Source organism: Balaenoptera physalus (assembly GCF_965194825.1).
Source record: "Balaenoptera physalus genome assembly, chromosome: 5".
Taxonomy (NCBI): Eukaryota; Metazoa; Chordata; class Mammalia; order Artiodactyla; family Balaenopteridae; genus Balaenoptera; species Balaenoptera physalus.
Window position 1 is genome coordinate 103,238,112 of NC_138884.1, and position 19,380 is coordinate 103,257,491.

The 19,380-nt window shown below is 37.0% G+C and overlaps 1 protein-coding gene and 1 pseudogene across 3 annotated transcripts in view; both read right to left on the reverse strand.

Moving 5' to 3' along the window:
• Nucleotides 1–19,380, reverse strand: part of SLIT2 (slit guidance ligand 2) — a 380,624-nt gene that overhangs the window by 200,187 nt on the left and 161,057 nt on the right. The window lies entirely within an intron of this gene.
• The window catches only part of LOC309661464 (POU domain, class 5, transcription factor 1 pseudogene), a 38,732-nt pseudogene continuing 24,068 nt past the window's right edge, over nt 4,717–19,380 (reverse strand). The window contains exon 2 of the transcript in view: nt 4,717–17,663. The product of the transcript in view is annotated as a POU domain, class 5, transcription factor 1 pseudogene (transcript). The remainder of the gene's footprint in view (nt 17,664–19,380) is intronic.

The following is a 19,380-nucleotide window of genomic DNA, read 5'->3' on the forward strand; positions in this document are numbered from 1 at the left end:
ATCATTCTACATATGAACTACAGAGGTTCAAAATTTCCATACTTCATGGGAAGAGTGAATTGACCCTGCTCTCCACCAAGAGATAGTGACAGCTGCAACTATAATAAAGTTAACTTGGGACTTTCAGATAAATAGGCTTATTTATAAATTGCTTTAGAGATTTTAACCTATTCTTAAAGCTTCTATAATTATAGTTATGTAAATTATTAAATGTGGTAATATTTGAAAAGACTAAAGCTTAGTAAGTGATCAAAAAAATGATACCTGCTACTATTATAATAGCTGAAACACTCCTAGAATCAAATACTTCTTCCAGCCAGTTGCACTTCCTAGCACTTTAAATATTTACAGACTTTTCATGTGCTCAAATGAGATATCTCGTTCTCTCACAGCATACTTGTAGACATTCCTTCCCTGAAAGTATCCAAACTTTATTTTATCTTTATTATCATAATTACACAAAATATGAGAATACTTAAATAGAATGTTATGTCTCGTCTAGGTCATCAAGAAGAGATTCTTCAGATGCCATAAATATGTTAGTTGTTCAAAGACAAAAACATTTAGACAAAATTAATCAGTCTCTGCAACCTGTGGAATACCACTAATGTACTAAAATCTGCATTAAGGGATTACAATAGGTGGAGGGGAGAAAAAGAGGGGGCAGAAAGAATATTTAAGGAAATAATGGCTGATAATTCCAAAATTTTATGAAAACATGATACACACCCAAGAAGCTCCAACAAACTCCAAGTGAGATAAAATCAAAGAGGTCCAAAATACATGGGAAAAAAAAAAAAGCCAGACAAAATTGAAGGGAGAAATAGACAATTCATAAATAATAGTTGAAGACTTCAATACCTAATTTTCAATTATGGATAGAAAACTTAAACAGAAGATCAGTAAAGAAATAAAGACTCAACAACACTATAAACTGACTAGATATTACAGACATGTATGGAATATTCCACCTAGCTATATAGTAGAGTACACATTCATTTTATATGCACCTGGAACATTCTCCAGGATAGACTATATATTACACCTTAAAACACGTCTCAGTACATTTAAAAGCATTGAAATCATACATAAGTATATTCTCTTACCAAAATAGAATGAGATTAGAAATCAATAACAAATTTGGGAAATTCCCAAATATGTGTTAATTAAACAACATACTCCTAAATAGCAATGGCTCAAAGGAAAAATACTAAGGGGAATTACAAAATATTTTAGGGTGAATGGAAATGAAATAACAACACTTAAACAAAACTTATTTGATGCAACTAAAGCAGCACTTAGAAGGGAATAAATAAATAAATGAAAAAAAAATCCCATGTTCATGGATTGGAAGATACTCTCCAAATTGACCTATAGTTTCAAAACAATTGCTATTGAAATACTAGCTGGTTTGTTTGTTTGTTTTGCAGCAATCGATAAGCTGCTACTAATACTCATACATAAATTCAAGGGACGCAGAATTATAAAAAAAAAAAATCTTGAAAATAAAGAACAAAATTGGAGGACTCACACTTCCCAATTTCAAAACTTACTACCAAACTACAGTAATCACTGTGTGTTATCGACATAGGCATAGACATAGCATAAATAATTGTATAGAAATAAGCCCTTACATTCATAGTCAATTGGTTTTCAACAAGCTCTCAAGACAATTAAAAACTATAGTCTTTTCAACCAATGTTGCCAGGACAACTGAACATCCACATGCAAGAGAATGAAACTGCATCTCTACCTCACACCATATACATAAAAAAAATTAGCTCAAATGAAGTCAGACCTGAATGTAAGACCTAAAACTAAAGAAATCCTAGAATAAAAGACAGAAGTAAATCTTTGTGACCTTGAATTAGGCAGTGTGCTTTAGATATGACACCAAAAGCACAATTGACAAAAGCTAAACAAACTGGACTTTGTCAGTATTAAAAATGTGTCATGCTTCAAAAACAGCTTCAAAAAAGTGAAAAGGCAACTTACGGAATGGGAGAACATATTTGCTAATCAAATATCTAATAAGGAGCTTGTAGCAAGAGTATATAAAGAACTCTTACAACTCAGCAATTAAACGACAAATAACCCAATTTAAAAGCTAAACATAGAGTTACCATATGACCCAGCAATTTCACTCTTAAGTATACATCCAAGAGAATTGAAAACATATCTCCACATAAAATTTGTTCATAAATCTTCATAGCAAGGTTATTAAAAATAGCTAAAAACTGGAAACAATTCAAATGCCCATTAACTAAAAAATGAATAAATAAAATGTGGTAAGTCCATATAATGGAATATTATTTGGACACAAAAAGGAATAAGTACTGATACATGCTACAACATGGCTAAACATTGAACATCATGCTCAGTGAAAGAAGCCAGACACAAAAGGCCACACTTTGTATGATTCCATTTATATGAAATGTCCAGAACAGGCAAATTCATATGCAGAAAGTAGATTAGCAGTTGCTAGGGGCAAACACAACTAAGGTGAGGGAAGCAAGAATGGGGAGTGAGTGCTAATGGGTCCAAGGTTTCTTTTTGGGGTGATAAAACTGTTCTAAAATTAGATAGCGGTGATGACTGCACAACTCTTAAGAATAAACTAAAAAACACTGAATTGTATGCATTAAAAGCATGAATTTTACATTATGTGAATTCTGTCTCAAAAAAAGCATTTATTTATTTTAAAAATCACTGGTAATAAAGCAACTTACCAGATCCCAAGTCTGTGAAATAAAAAGATTCTTGCAAGCCAAAAAGTATTTGTTTATTTACTCTGATAGTTTACAGCATAAATGTAAAAGATTTCATCACAGCATGGAAAAAAATTAATTTGGATTTTCTTTCATATTAAGTTAATAGCTCTGATACAAGCTGAGGCTAATAATAACAATAATATGCAGGGAAATACTGTTAAAATTTTTTCTCTATATAAAATGATTAATTTATATTAAATTACATCTAATGGGCTAAGAGCATAAATTAATCCTATATTAATTGTGCTTTATTCAGCCGTAGAAAAAAATCTAACGTATAATAGAAGACTCAAAGTGAGTAAATTTGTTATGCATAAATTTATTAAAACACAAAATGTGCACTTATTAATTTTTATTAACCAAGGAATCTAAGCAGAATAATGATCACCTCTGAAGAGTTAAATATAAATGAATATATATGCATATATAAATACATATACGTGTGTGCGTATACAAATATTTTACCATGAGAAAAATAATTGAACCTGAGTCAAAATAACTCTGAAAATATTATCTTCCCAAGCTCACATCCAAAATAATATAAAATGAGAGATCATTAATGACGGCTTTTCATTAACTCTCATTTTGAAGTAGGGTAGCTCTGCCCTTCTCATGCTCGCCTCTTTGGCTCTGCCCTCCCTTCCCAACTATCTTGCACAAATCTACAAGTCCACATATTAGAGAACTTTCTAATTCTTTGTCTCAACACGATATACAAAAACCAAACAGCTTAAAACACAGTGGCTCAAACAACCCTACAGTGGCTCAAACAACCCTACATTGGCATTTTCCCATCTTTGTCCTTTCCCCTGAAAGGACCTACCATGTGCCAGATGCTTTGAAGTCAGGTGTCGCGTAAAGGCCATGGTTTTTGGAGTAAGATCCATCTGGGTTCATATGCAAGACCTACCACAATCTAATAGGTAAATGACCTAAAATAATTTATTCTACCATGCTGCACTTAAGTTTCTTGGACTATAAAATGGGTATAAGCATTCTTACTTCCTGGTAAGACGCTGAGAGGATGCAATGCACCAAGATTCTAGAGAATCAGTATGGAACGTTGGAGATGAGCAGCACCCAGGAGCCAGACTGCCTGGCTTTGAATTCCAGCTCCACCCCTTTCAAGTTGTGAAGCTTTAGCCAAGTTATGTAAACTCTCCAATGCAGTGTCCTCATCTACATACTGAAGAAGATAAGCTGACCTATCTCACAAGTGGGTGCATATCTCACAATATGTCGGGTGCATAATAAGTGCTGCCTGCTAATGTTGCTAATTAATGAAGAGTGTAGGGAAGCTGAGTCCACTGACTCCACAAGCTGTACTTGGGCATACAGAAATGAGAAAGACGATGCTCCAAAACATCAGGTTATAAGCTGAGGTCTCAATGGGCTTCGACAGATCCATGGGATCCTAGGAATTATATACAAACATGTATGAGCACAGGTGCGTTTGAAAGGTGGGAATGGAAGAGGGTTAACACATTTTATCTGATTTTTCCAATGAGACACAGACCAAGTTTAAGAAACCCCAGGAGCTCAAAGTTTACAAGTGGATAATATTCTTTCTCCATTAGGTATTGTGTAGGACACAAAAAAGCTATATAAGAAAACTGTCACTTCGAACAATGCCATGAGCTACAGCGATACAAGCTCTGTTTTTTTCCGATGTTTCTGTGGTTCTACCAGGTAGACCGTGTCATCGTGTCCCCTAGGCTTCTCAGACTGAGGCTCACTTACTATTGACTCAATGAGTATAAATTAAGCTCCAGAGTCAGAAGCTGGGTTTCCACACTGAATGAAATAGGAATGGCCTTGCTCCTAAAGGAATTTATAATCTGGTAGGACTAGAAAGATGGTAAAAGTCAAGTGCAATATCATGAACAAAAGGGAGGTTGGCTGAGCACAGAGCAGGGTCAGCAAACTGAAATTTTACCCTGGGTCAGCTTTGGGGCAAAGCGATGCTTAAGCTACGATCTGAGCATAAATAGTAGAGGAGGGAGCTGGTCTCACACATTCTGCCCTAGAATAAAAAACTGGATGTGTAAAAGTCCTGAAGTTCAAACAGAGGAAGTAATACAAAATTGAGGCCTGAAAAGGGTTTCTGTCATGCATGAGCTTGGAGTTGGGGATTACATTCTCCTGGTGGATTGACTCTATTTTTGTATATTTCTTTTTATTACATTATAGTGTAATAACTTGTTTCTATCCAACTTATTTCTCCTATAATTTGTCTGTCAGCCCCTTGAGCTAGGTGCCATGTCATATGAATACTGCATCCCAAGCTAATCACTGAGATTGAAAAGCTGTTTAACAAGCCTTTGTTGAACAAATGAGTTTTAAAAAAATGCTAACATCACAGACTGTTTTGATGCAGGTGGAGATAAGGAACAATTGCTGATCGCCACCATTCTCAGATTTCCTCTGCTTTTCTTTATCTGTAGCCCCATCTCAGCATCTGTCTGAAAAGACTTGTCCATCATAAGCACTGCCAATCAAAGTGCTTTGTTTTGCTTTTGCTTCTGACCACAGAACAGGCCTTTCACAGTGCAGTAGATATAATCTTTGGTGTTTGGCTCTTCTCCACTATGCTAATTTTTCATTGGATACGTAGGAGCTTGAACTTTGCAAAGAAATATTTAGTTTTTCCCAGCTATGTCCATATACAGAATTCAGTCAAAAGCTTGAGAATAAGGTGCACCTCATATTCTGCTGAAATCATGCCCACTGAGCTTTGCTCAAATAAGGTGGACAAACAGAAATTTCACATGACATCACTTGGCCTTCTGAAGATACTTTCATGCTCCTGCCAACTGAGAGTCCTAATGTTTTGCTGACTTGTTTGGGACTAAGCTGTTGAGATTCTGAAGTCAAGTTCTCCACTACTGCCTGCCAACCAGGAATGCTGAATTAGAATAGTTGAGGGGATGGCAGGGCCAGTGAAAGGGTAGACATTATTTGGTTAAAACCGAAAAGAAATAACAAGAGGCAGACATTTCTAGATAGTTTTTAGTCCAGTTTTGTTCTTCACAGCTTGAAAAACATATTTTGACCCAGATTACACTACTGGTGATTTTGTTACCATATGTAAGTATGTATGTCCATTGATTTTCTTCCATACCGGTCCCTTCATTTGTTTTCCCTAAAGAAAAACTCCAACCTAAAATAACTATTAAAGGGGAAGAGCAGGCACTGGGGAATTAAATTTCAGTATCTGGAAGACAGTCTAACAGTCTGTGCTTAAAAATCCTTTCTCATCACAAAACAAGCTGCTAACATTTTTGTAATACGTTGCATCCCTTTGAAAATCTCAGGGCAGTAATCCTGTATGTTTAGAGACAGCGGCATCCTGGGAATATGAGCAGTGCACATGTGAACCAAAGTTAGACCGCACAAAAGTCTGACTTTAAAAGTAATAAGATTTGGCTGATTTGAGAGGAGAGGAGATGCTTCTAGTGTAATTATCAATGTAACCTTTTTGTAATAAGTTGCTTACAGATTCAGTGCTGAATTTTTCAGCAATATAACATATATAACTAAAAGTGCACAAGTCCTAAGAACACAGCTGGATGAAGTTTAACAAAATAAACACACCCATGTAAGAACAGCAAGGAAACAAAACACTACCAGTAAATCCCTTCCCCATGACTCTTCTCATTTAGTTCCCTAAAGGAAAGCACAATTTTGATTCTTACTATAGCAGATTAGTTTTGTCTATTTTTAGGCTTTATTTAAATAAGATTTATGGACAAGAAATCATGCAGTCTGTACCTTATTCACCTGGCATTTTTTTCTCAACATTATGTTTGTAAGAGTCTGTGTTGCTGTATGTAGCCATAGTTTATTTTCATCGCATACTGTACTCATACCCAAAGTCTGAATATTCTCCAATTTATTTTTTATGTCCCATTGTTGATGAAAATTTAGGTTGTTTCCACTGGAGGTTTTAATAATACTGCTGTTATGAATATTCTGGAACACATCTTTTAAAATACAAATCTACATATTTCTGTTGAGTATCTACCTAGAAGTGGAATTGTTAGACCATAAGGAATGAGTAATTGTTGGACCATAGGAATGAGTAAGTTCAGTTTTAGCGGATATTACAAAACAGTTTTCTAAACAGGTTATGCCAATTTACACCCCAAATGGCAATTTTTGAGAGTTTCAGTAGGTCTACGGTCCTTGTCAGCACTCGGTGTTAGCAGTTTTTTGTTTTTTGTTTCTAATGGCTGTATTAATGGGTAAGTAGTGGTGTCTTACTGTGGCTTTAATTAGCATTGTCCTAATAAATAATGTTGAACATCTTTTAATGTGTTTATTGTCCATTTGCATATTCTCATTTTGAAGCGCCTGTCCAAGACTTTTGTCCCCCTTTCTTTTTTTAAAGTTTTATTTTCTATTGAAGTATAGTTGATTAACAATGTTATGTTAGTTTCAGGTGTACAGCAAAGTGATTCAGTTATACATATACATGTATCTATTCTTTTTCCCATTTAGGTTATTAAAGAATTTTGAGCAGAGTTCCCTGTGCTATACAGTAGGTCCTTGTTGGTTATCTATATAGCAGTGTGTACATGTCAATCCTAGCCTCCCAATCTATCCCTCCCTCCACCCTTCCCCCCTGGTAAACATAAAGTCATTCTCTAAGTCTGTGAGTCTGTTTCTGTTTTGTAAGTAAGTTCACTTGCATCACTTTTTTTTAGATTCCGCATATAAGCGATAATAATATGATATTTGTCTGACTCTCTTTCTTTTGTTTTCTTGGGTTATCTGCTCTTTCTTATTGATTTATAGAAGTTTAAAATATAATTATAATTTGTATAAGAATCCTTTTGTGGTTACATTTACATATATTACAAATACTCCTCTATTCTTATTTATGAAGTGGTGTCTCTGATAAAAGTTTTTAAAATTTTAATAGAGTTCAAATTCTCATTCTTTTCATTTAAGGCTTGTGCTTTATTGTCTCATTTTTTAAAAATGTGCCTAACCAAAGATTTTGAGAATATTCTATGACATTTTCAAGAAATATTATTGTTGGGCATTTCCTATTTCAACCTTCAATCTACCTGAAATTAATGTTTGTATATATCTGAGATAAGATACAGTTGTTTTTCTTTGTAAATCTAGTTAACCTAGGACTATGTATTGAAAAGACTATCATTTCCTTATGGCAAGTGAAGAAAGACTACACTATCACACAAGGGCTGAGTCAATCCAGAAGTGACACACATCACATGCTATTGTCCAGATCTAGTCACATGGCCCAACTAGCTGCAAGAGCACCGAGAACAGCAAATTAAGTATCTGTGAACATTATTGTTGTTGTAATATTTGCCAAGATAATCACACTTCTATCATATGAAAACATACTTTCTGAATTATTTTACTATTCATACACTGGAGAGAGTAAACAATAACATATTCCTTTATAACAGAGAGCCCAAATGGAGACCGATTTTTAAGAATTAACTAAAGGCAGGAATTAACTTGCTAAATTGTTGTTTTCCAAATGGAAATCACATGGAAAGTTTGATTATGGCCACCACGTACTACTTAGTACATCAATACCATCTTCCATTTGTGCTGAATTTAATAACAGTAGTCTCAGTGTTTTCTTGTTGATAATCACAGATTAATTAAAAAAGAGTGAAGAAAGCCCAAACAGACAGATAGACAAGTATGATGAAAATAATATGCCAGGCATGCTTCTTTGCATTCCCACACATGGGAACAATCATGGGGGAAAAAAACCTCCAACACTACCATAAATTACTGTGATTGCAAAATAAAAGTACACATATCATTAACAATGATGTCTCTATCATACTCATATTTCTTAGTACAGTACAAAATAACTCCCATAATGAAAGTTTTATATTTTCACCTTTTTCCTAGACTTCAGAACTTTCTGAGAGTTCTAAAAAATGATTAAGATGATTCCCTTACTTCAGCAGTTCCACATAAATCTGTTTCAAAGGGAAGCAGAACATTCTTAGTAGTAGAAGGAAATTTCCTTACTTTCTTAAACTCCTAGGACACAGACTTGGAGTAATAATACTTTATTACTTTATTAGTAATAGAGCAATGATACTGTATTACTTTATTAGTAATAAAGTAATAATTACTGTATTGCTTTATTAGTAATAATTACTTTATTACTAAGTACTTGAATTTACACATATATATGTATGTGTGTGTATAATATATATATACTACCTATTACATATATCATACGTATATAAAATAATAGTATATATACAAACATATATAATTCGATTTATCATGTGTTACAACTATCTACACAAGTAGATTGATTACACCTTCCTTAGGAGTAGGAATAATGACTTAGTTATTTTTGTTTTGTTTTTGAATATTCACCATATCTGGCAAAGAACATGAGGAACTCAGTCCATGAAGTGACTCCCCCAGTCCCCTCCCCTTACCTGTTCAATTCAGACATCAGGGAACTCTATACAAACAAGCTCTTCTTTATAAGGGTTATAAGGCATATTTTTGAAAAATCTTTGCAAGTTTTTCATGGTATTTTATTAAGATGAATTTTTAAATTCTATTTCTAGTCATCCAGACTCATAGAATGTTACAAATAAATGTTCAAAATTTTGAGAGACTATAGTAATGGCTTGGGGATAATAAGGATCTATTATCTAAATATAGATTTTAAGTTCTTCTGAACCTTTCCCACATTTGGCTGAAATTTTATAACTACAGAGAAATGTGCTGTTTTGTTTAAAAGTATAGGGCAGAGACGGATTTATAATGATTCTAAGTTTTATGGACAACACTTCCTCTTGTCCATTCACTCATTAAATAATGCATTTATGAATTCTTTATTGTGCACATGACTGGCACCAGGTTTGTGCTAGATTATCAAGAAATATATAAAGTAACTGCTAACACCCACTGAGCAATTCTTATGTGGTAGGCACTCTGCCAAGAGCTCTTCGAAGAGCTTGCCTTGTATTAACTCTCACTCTCCCTATTAAGTTAACCTTAAGCGATTCAGAGAATTCAGTTGTTTGCCCAGGGTCACAAAGCTAGTCAGCGACAGAGCAGTGACCGGGATCAAGGCTGCCTAGTTCTAGAGCCAGAGTCTCTCCAATCATTACACTATTCTGCCTCTACTCTCAGGATAAGCAGTTATTAAACTGGTGTTCTAGAAAACATCTGAGGTTTTAATTTAGAAGATATTTAAATCATATCTTAGGAAATTTCCTTATTACACTTAAGAGTTTGATAAGGTACAGTAGAAACTAGTCCTCAATTCTAAAAGAAAAAGATGTAAAATATATTATCCGACTTTGTTCATCATGATGTTTAGGTCTCATAAACTCTGTTTTTGCCTAAGAGTGGATACAGCAATAAATAATGGTGCAACTGACAAATTGTGAAGCTTTTAAAACTTAAGGATACACTGTTCAAGCCCACATTTGGACACTGTTATGGACAAACAATCTTTATTGGAGAAAAATTAAAGTTTGTGTGGTCCAAAGAATAAATCTTCTAAACTTCACAACTGTGGTTTCTTTTTTTTTTAAAACAACATCATTGACTTGTCTTCAACTTCTGCATTGGATGACTAACACTTACCAAAATGGCAAACAGCTCTAGCACTGCAAATTAAAATTTCATATAAGCTTTGTACCTGCAAAACACCCTGACTTTGAGAAGGCTCTGTGAATCAAATGCTTTGCTAACAGGACCTATCTGTATCAAAACCACAGCACTCTCTTACCTAATAAAGTCCTTCTTTCTTTGCTAATTAAGACAGTACCAAAGAAATAAATAGATAAATAAAGTTACTTATTCAGTCAGGAGTACTGAATGTTCCCAGTAGGCAGTCTTTTTACAATTCAATTTCCCCAATGGGACTAGAAGAGGAAATGAAACAACAAATTGTACTCCTGATTAACTAAGCAGAAGCCGCTATTCTAAAGGGAGTCCTGCTAGGCCAATTAGCTCATCATGTAGACAGAGGAGTGATCCAGAAACCAATGCCCCAACAGCAAAGGTTCAAAAACGCAAAGCTCAATGGCCTCTTGGAACACTGTCTCCAGTGGAAACTCCTGGAAATTGTTGAGTGGTTTGCCAATGGTATTTTAATATATGATACAAAGCAAAGATTCATGTTAAGTCAAAATAGGAGCATTATTGTATCACTGCATATCTACATTAATATACTTAATCATTTATACATATTTTTCATTAAGTGGCACTTACTCATATTTCCTGAATCAACTTAAGCAAAAATGGCACAGAATAGCAATATTTTAAATTACTGTGGTTTCCCCAGTTTTCCAGATGTATATTGTTTAACTCCCAAAGATAAAATATAGCTAGCCTTCAATTTAACAAGTTCAACTATTTAAAAAATGTATATGTGTACAAAACAACATATTTTAGAATTAAATGGAATTTAGTGTGAGCAATTATTAAATACATTATTATAATTAAAATAACGTAGATACATCTCTTAAGAAATCTGGGAATTTTATATGAATGAATATTTTTGTAATATCAATATCATCTTACATTTATAGACTAGAGCTTACAGAGTAGTTCTACTTGTATTACCTTTTTCAGTATCTCAGTATTTTGTTGTTTTAAAACTAAAAAAAAGTATCTCTAAGTCAAATCCTTCACCAGGTTTTAACTTTATGTTCTCTTACAATTTTTCCACATTTAAATCTTTATTTAAAAAACATACTAACATCTTTTCATGTAGGCGTTTAATTTTTTTTTATCAAGACTGTGAAAATGGATCAGTGCTACTGTCCTTATTTTACCTAAAAGAACTGAGGAACTGTGATGAGAAATGGTATTTATTGACGATTGGTTGAGTAAACCTTCAACCTCTCAGTTCCAGAATCCTACATGCACTTGAGGTATATTAACCCAGTAATGGATAAACCAGCATGTGCTGAATGGATGCTCAAGATGAAATGTGTAGGGTAGAAAGTATGGAAGTATGAGATGAAAGTAATCAGGTAGGCAATGAATTTGCTAAAACTAAACACCACATTATTAACTGTAAACAGTTTTTTCCTCAGTACAACAATAATGTTAACTTACTTTTATTTCTTTATTAGATATGTAGTACATACTCAGTGTATAAACTGAATACCGATAACTAAAACCGTACTGTATAACAACAATAAAACCCAATGAATAAATATGAAATATTTCAGTACGAGTTTTTAAATGAGAAACAGAATTAGTATTGTTTTCATATCTTTGCTCTTATTCCAACTAATAAATATAGCTAGTTATATTGTGATACATTACATATACAACAAATAATTCAAGTTTTACACAGATAATTTAACTCTAGTTTTCACTTCTGACTTAAGCAATAACTGTTACTCAGTTTTCTTAGGTGTAGTGCAAACAACTTGGTAATAGTGTTGGGGGCAGATTTAAGCCTTGGGAGCCTTATGAGTCTCTGATTTGAATTTTAGGTTCCACATCTTCCCAGCCATGTAAGTCTAAGCATTTTATTTATTTATGGTACCCGTCCTTCAAGGCCCATCTTCCTGTTTCTCCCTTTTATCCTCTCAGTTACCTCCAGGAGCTCTGTTGTTTCTCTGTCGTTCAGGACTCAGCGTTCCCCAGCTTCCCACTTCTCCCTCTTTCCCTCCAGAGTAAAAATGAGGTACATACTCTAAGATCACCAATCAAATGAGAAAAGAGTAAAACATTATAAAATAAAATTTTTTTTAAGTTAAAAATAAATCTAAGCACATTCTGGACAGAGAGATACACATGCAACCAAGCAAGAGCTTATGTACCCGTGGTGCAGAAAGCCGAACTCTGACAGCGGGCATTTGTGGCAAAGTAAGGATTTATTTGCAGGGCATCAAGCAAAGGAGTGGGAGACAAGTCTCAGATCCACTTCATCTTGGTCTTTGAGTTAGGAATGTTTTAAGGGGGAAGAACAAAGGAACTAGGATTAATCATTGCCTTGTGACATTTCTTAATCATGGTTTCAGGAATCAGGATGTCTCCTTTTTATAATTCTCTGTCCAGGTAGTCCATGGTTTGGGGATCTGTGGGCTCATCTTGCCCTGGAGAAACAACCTGAGCTTGTAAGTTAATGATGATGTAGTACAATGTAATGATGATGTAGCAATTTTAATACATTGATGATGTTATCAACAATAGCCGACTCTGGTTGATAAGTGTTCAGTTAGCATAGGATTGAGGCCAGAGGGGACAAGAAAGGGATTGAGGTCACAGGAGACAAGTAAGGGAATAAAGTTTTGGATAGAGAGATTAATCATAAACTCAGTAAGGGAACTCGGTTTTAGGGGGACTCGGTTTCACACATAAACAAACACATAAATAAAGGACATGTGACGGATCTGGGAGCAAGTGTGACCTTCCCGGGGAACAGGCCAAAGTTAGCAATAGGGGTAGGTCAGGCCCAGCAGAACCTGTACAGTGGGGAGTAGGGAGAGACTGTGCCCTGGAGGGCCCCTGCACTTGAGCTAATGGCGGGTTTTAAGACCGACTTCATACCATTCAACTGAGCACGTGCAGGCCATGCAACAGGCACCAGGCCCTAGGGGGCCACATAGGTTCCAGTAATGGACCTGTGACTCCTTGGTCCTCATGCCAGAGAAACCCACATCCTCACCCAGGTCCAGGCCCAACACAGAGGTAGACCGGAAGTCCCCCTCCACTGGAAAAGAAAGATCCGCGTCCAATCTCAGAATATCCTGTTGGCTCTACCCTCAAAATATATCCAGAACCCCACTACTTCTCACCATCTTCACTGCTGTCACTCTGACTCAGTTCACCATCATCTCTTGCCTGGATTTTTGCAGTAGCCTCCAGTGGTAGGCAGAATATTGGCCCCCCAAAGATGTCCACATTCTCTAGAATGTCACCTTAACTGGCAAAATGGGCTTTGCAAAAGAATTAAATTAAGAATCTTGAGATGGGGAGATTATCCTGGTGGGCCCAATGTAATCACAAGAAGAAAGCAGGAGAGTGAGAGTCAGAGAGAGACTGGAAGATGCTACCTTTCTGGCTTTAAAGCCAGAAAGGGGCCACAAGCCAAGGAACGCAGGTGGCTTCTAGAAACCGGAAAAGGCATAGGAATGGATTCTCGCCAAGAGCCTCCAAAAGGAACATAGCCCTGCCAACAACTTGATCTCAGTCCATTGAGAACCATACCAGATCCCTGACCTTCAACACTGAAAGATAATAAACTTGGGTTGTTTAATCAAAAAAAACAAAAAACAAAAAAAACACAACTAAGCACCTTCTAAAATAACATTAAGAGCCCACTGGTAAAATAATAATTCATTTTTAAAAACTAATATTTATTAAATATGATACTTTAGGCATTGGATAAGTGTTTTACATGCATTAACTTGTTCGGTCTTCATTACCAACCTGTGAGATGGGTATTATTAGTGTTCCACTTTTAGATGAAAAATCGGGAGCTTAAATAACCTGGTCAAAGACCCACAGTTAGAGATCAAATGCAGACAACAAAACTCCATTCATAACCTCTCCATTATATCAGATGGGAGAACAAAGTTTAGGCTTGAGGCTAAAAGGGATCTTTTACCTTCCACTCTAATCTAGATCTTGGAACAGCGCCCCCAGGTACGCCTGCAGAGATATCACAGAACTGGCTGTGAAGGGAACCCACACCTCCAGCCGCATGGATGAGGGCGCAGGTCTGCTGGATGGAATGGGTTAGAGTCAGCAGGCAGAGAGAAGGTCTTCCGAGCTGACGTGCATTCCCTTTCAGCTCTGCCCCTCCCCCAGAAACATGATGTGTGAGAGCGTTCACCCAACAGGAGGGCAAGCAAATGGAGGAGAAAGCCAGAAAGCAGGTGGTCACAAAGGAATCAGCCAGATTGGCTCTGGCTTTTGAGGTACAAAGTTCTGGCTTGCCAGAAAAACTTGTTCCAACAAATGTCTAGCTCTGATCAACACAATTAACTAGAGTTCTTCCCAAGAACTGGATGGAGAGACAATGTTCTTTCAACACAGTGTCTTTGTGGTGATAGAGGCATGATGAGATGGGAGAATCCTTCATCCTTTACCAACCACTCTGTCTACTTTCTTCCTTTTTTTCAGGCATTTCTGACTTCAATTCCATCCCTATTCAGAAGATGATAATGGATGAAGATAATGATGACAAAGATGAAGCCCATCCAGCTTGGATTCAGTGGTTCATCTTTGCAGCCATATCCTCACCAATAACCTAAGCTCACTTGTGTTTTGGGGCTTTTATTGCACCTGACCTAAAATCCCCAACCCTGAATGAATCCAACTGCCCATCTTCTCTGTACATGCATCTTAGTTGCTGAGTGCTCATGGAACAATCTCAGAGTTGGCTAACATCCATATAAAATATATGGTCACCACCTTTGAGAAGAATTTTACCAGCACATGGCAATCCACGTGTTTGTCTGGTCAGCTCTCATTCTCTCGTTCTCCTGTTCTGTAAATCTCAACTGTTCTCCAACCCCTGGTCCCCACTCTACTGGCCTTCCTCACACTTTATGGACACTACTGCCTTCTATTCACCAAGGAAATGGAGAGGTGTTAAACAGAAACTCCCTTGATGTCCAACATCTGAATCTATGAACCAACCTGCTTCTGCATGGCACCTTTTCCTTTCCTTCTGTGTTCTGCATCCCTCTTACCTTCCCAAGACCCTGGAGATGTCTATTACAAACTTTCTTCCCTATCTTTAGTCATTCTCTCCATACTGACTCCTGCCCTAAGTGGGCAAATCTTACTTCCCTTCTTACAACAAAAACAAAAACAAATAAATGCTCTCTCAATTCCATTTCCTCTTCTGGACAATCAGATTTGCTCTTTTTTTCCAAAGTCAAATATCCAACAAGACATTTACCCTTATTTCCTCACTTCCTGCTTATTCTAATATTTCTTCCACTCTCACTACCGTACCTAATGTGTTCTCACTACAGTTGTTTTGGCCTCAATATCCACTTTACTAAACCTAGTGAAACACTCTTAGCTCTCATTTTATTTAACCTAACATTATTCTACCCTGTGGGTCTATTCCCTCCTTTTTCAAAACTCTCTTTCCTAGATATCTAAGGTACCACATTCCCATTTTTTTCTCTAGCTTCCTTTCTTAAGTAGTTCCTCCTTCTTTAACTGATCATTAAATACTGGTTTTTTTTCAGGCTCTAGTTGCTCCAAGGTGCTCCTCTTTGTTATTCTATATTCTTTCCTCCATTATAACATGATTTACTTCCATATCTTCAATTTCCATCTCTATGTCTATGACTTGTAGATTTATATTGCAATTGAGAGCTCTCTTCTGCACTCCAGACCATATACTCATCTCAACATTGCATTTGCTCCACAGTAGTCCAGACCTAATTCGAAAAGAAAAAAATACAACTTTAATGCTAAACTTATAAACTTCCCCATATCCAAACCTGTACCTCGTCCTATATTCCACACCTCGTACACTCAAACCAGAAATACGGGAACCATGGTACACTCATCTCTTTTCCTATCCATCAACTGCCAAGTTTTACAAATTGTCTCTTCTAAAGATTCTAAAATTATCTACTTTTCTTCACTCCAAGAGCCATCCTTCCAGGCCGAGATGCAATCATCTCTCTCCTGCATCACTAACTTGCCTCCTATCTGCTCTCTCCACATCTTCCATTCAATTAATCTTCCCCATAGCCGTCTGAGTCATCATCAAAATAAGATTTATAGGATTTATAGGTATGCTTATTAAATCAAATGCATACAGTTCAAAGGTACAGAACATTAAAGCGAACCCCTTCATTAAAAATATAACCTTAGTAATTTCACTTTCATGCTAGTAAGGAAACAAAAACACAAACACAAAGACTTAGGTCCATCAAGTCACTATCTTTTTTTCTAGGTCCCAGGCTTCTTTATTTAAGAACAAAGTGATGAGTGATGCGGGGGTTAAAATCAAGAGCATCACTGAACTTCACCTTCCCTCCAACCAGTTCCCCCAAACTCCCTGCCCCCACACCCTGTGTGCTCCCAATTCCTTCCTAAGCGAATGAAGAACTTAATCCCAAAGCCCTGGTACGAACCCCAGGGTTCGCTCCCTAGCTGTCCCCCTTCCTCTGTCCCCATTCCTGGGAAGGGCAGACACCTCCGTTGGAATGCATCGGGGAGCCCCAGAGTGGTGACAGACACCGAGGGAAAGGCCTCAGCCTCAGGAAATAGGACCGAGGAATACAGCGTAGTGAAATGAGGACCCCCATACCCTGGGGTACCAAAATGGGGCCCTGGCGCCAGAGGAAAGGATACTGGTCCCCCTGAGAAAGGAGACCCAGCAGCCTCAAAATCCTCTCGCTGCGAAGAGTCACTGCTTGATTGTTTGCCCTTCTGGCGATGGTTGCAGAACCACACTCGGACCACATCCTTCTCAAACCCGAGCTGCGGAGCCATGTGGCTGATCTGCTGCAGGATGGGCTTTGGGCACTGCAGGAACATGCTCTCCAGGTCGCCTCTCACTCGGTTCTCAATACTCGTCTGCTTTCTCTTCCGGGCCTGCATGACGGTCTCTGCCTTGCGTATCTCCTGCAGATTCTCGCTGTTGTCAGCTTCCTCCACACACTTCTGCAGCAGGGGCCGCAGCTTACGCATGTCCTTGAAACTGAGCTGCAAAGCCTCAAAACGGCAGATGGTTGCTTGGCTGAACACCTTCGCAAAGAGAACCCCCAGGGTGAGCCCCACATCGGCCCAGGTATATCCCAGGGGGATCCTCTTCTGCTTTAGGAGCTTGGCAAATTGTTCGAGGTCTTTCTGAAGAGCTTTGATGTCCTGGGACTCCTCGGGGTTCGGCCAAGTCACTATCTTTAACAGGAACTCTGAGTTCTAGGAGTTCTGGCTTCTCTTTCAGTCCCCAGCATCACATCACACCTGTATTTCTCTACAGTCAGTACACATGTCATGTAAACTCCCATACCCCATGCTTTCTACCTGGTACTTTTCCTCCTCAGGTAGCTGAAGTTTTCATTCTTTGATCTCAGGTTATTATAGCTCTTCAGTTAGGGTGGCTTTTGCAACCCAGTACCAGGAGAGATGCCCTCTTTTATAGTCTAATATTACTATAACTTTTTCTTTGTAGTACCAATACTTATTTGTTTGATGTAACTCTTGCCCTCCAGTGTATAAGCTGCCTCAAGGCAATAACTGCACCTGTCTTAAGCATTAAAATCATAGTATAGGGACTTCCCTGGTGGCGCAGTGGTTAAGAATCCGCCTGCCAATGCAGGGCACATGGGTTCGATCCCCCGTCCAGGAAGACCCCACATGCCACGGAGCAACTAAGCCCATGTGCCACAACTACTGAGCCTGCGCTCTAGAGCCCACGAGACACAACTACTGAGCCCGTGTGCCACAACTACTGAAGGCCATGTGCCTAGAGCCCATGCTCCACAACAAGAGAAGCCACCGCAATGAGAAGTCCGTGCACCGCAACAAAGAGTAGCCCCCGCTCGCCGCAACTAAGAGAAAGCCTGAGCCCAGCAACAAAGACCCAACGCAGGGAAGAATAAATAAATTAATTAATTCTTTTTAAAAATCATAGTATAATATTTGATACATATTAGATACTCAAGGAACACTGATTAACTGAGTCCCTAGAAAGAAGAGTAGGGAAAAGATTAAATTCAAGTAATGGTAACTGTCAATATACTGTGTGAGACACATTTCGTATAGGTTTTAAATAGGATCTAATCTACCCTTAACTCTATCATCAATTTAACTATTTCATTTGGTAGAACAGTTCTATCATCTACACCTAAGTCTGAGCTACCTATCATGAGAACAGTACTATGTAAGGATAAAATGTCATTCCCAGTGATATTCATATAATGGCATGCACACTGAAAAGAGCTGTGTAGAGATGCAAATGAATTATGATGCTAGCAAACAATTGCAGGACACTTAATATGTTCAATTACTATTCTGATCATTTTACATATATTAATCTAATCAAAACTCACAACTTCCTGTGATGTACATACCACTATTACCCCTTTTATAGATGCAAAAATTGAGGGTCAGAGAGTTTAGTAATTTGCCTAGGGTCACTCAGTTCTTAAATGGCAAAACCAGGATTTAAACTCACGACTGTCCTATCAGGCTTCAGATTTAAAGACTATGGTGTGGGCACCCTCATTATAATATTAACACAATTAATATTATTCTATAATTTGAAGAGAATATTTTTCTTAAACCAAATAGCATAGTATTGAAAACTTATATTCTGCTACTGACTTCTGTACTTTTAAAATTCAGCCACAGTATAAAAAGCATAAAGTTTAACTTCCCCTTTAATGAAACACTGGATATAGAGAACATATTTCTTTTAATTTTTTACCATGTTGAATATTTTTCATACTAGTCAGCTTAACATTAAGCTGCTTATTATTTTTTACAAGATTGTACATATGCCAGAAAGTATATTTGTGTTATCCCAAAATTAATCTTTAATTTAATAGTATATATTTTGATTCAACGATAATCTCATGTGTTTACCACGGGTAAAATTTTCAATTAATTTAAAATATAGCTAAATCAATTTATA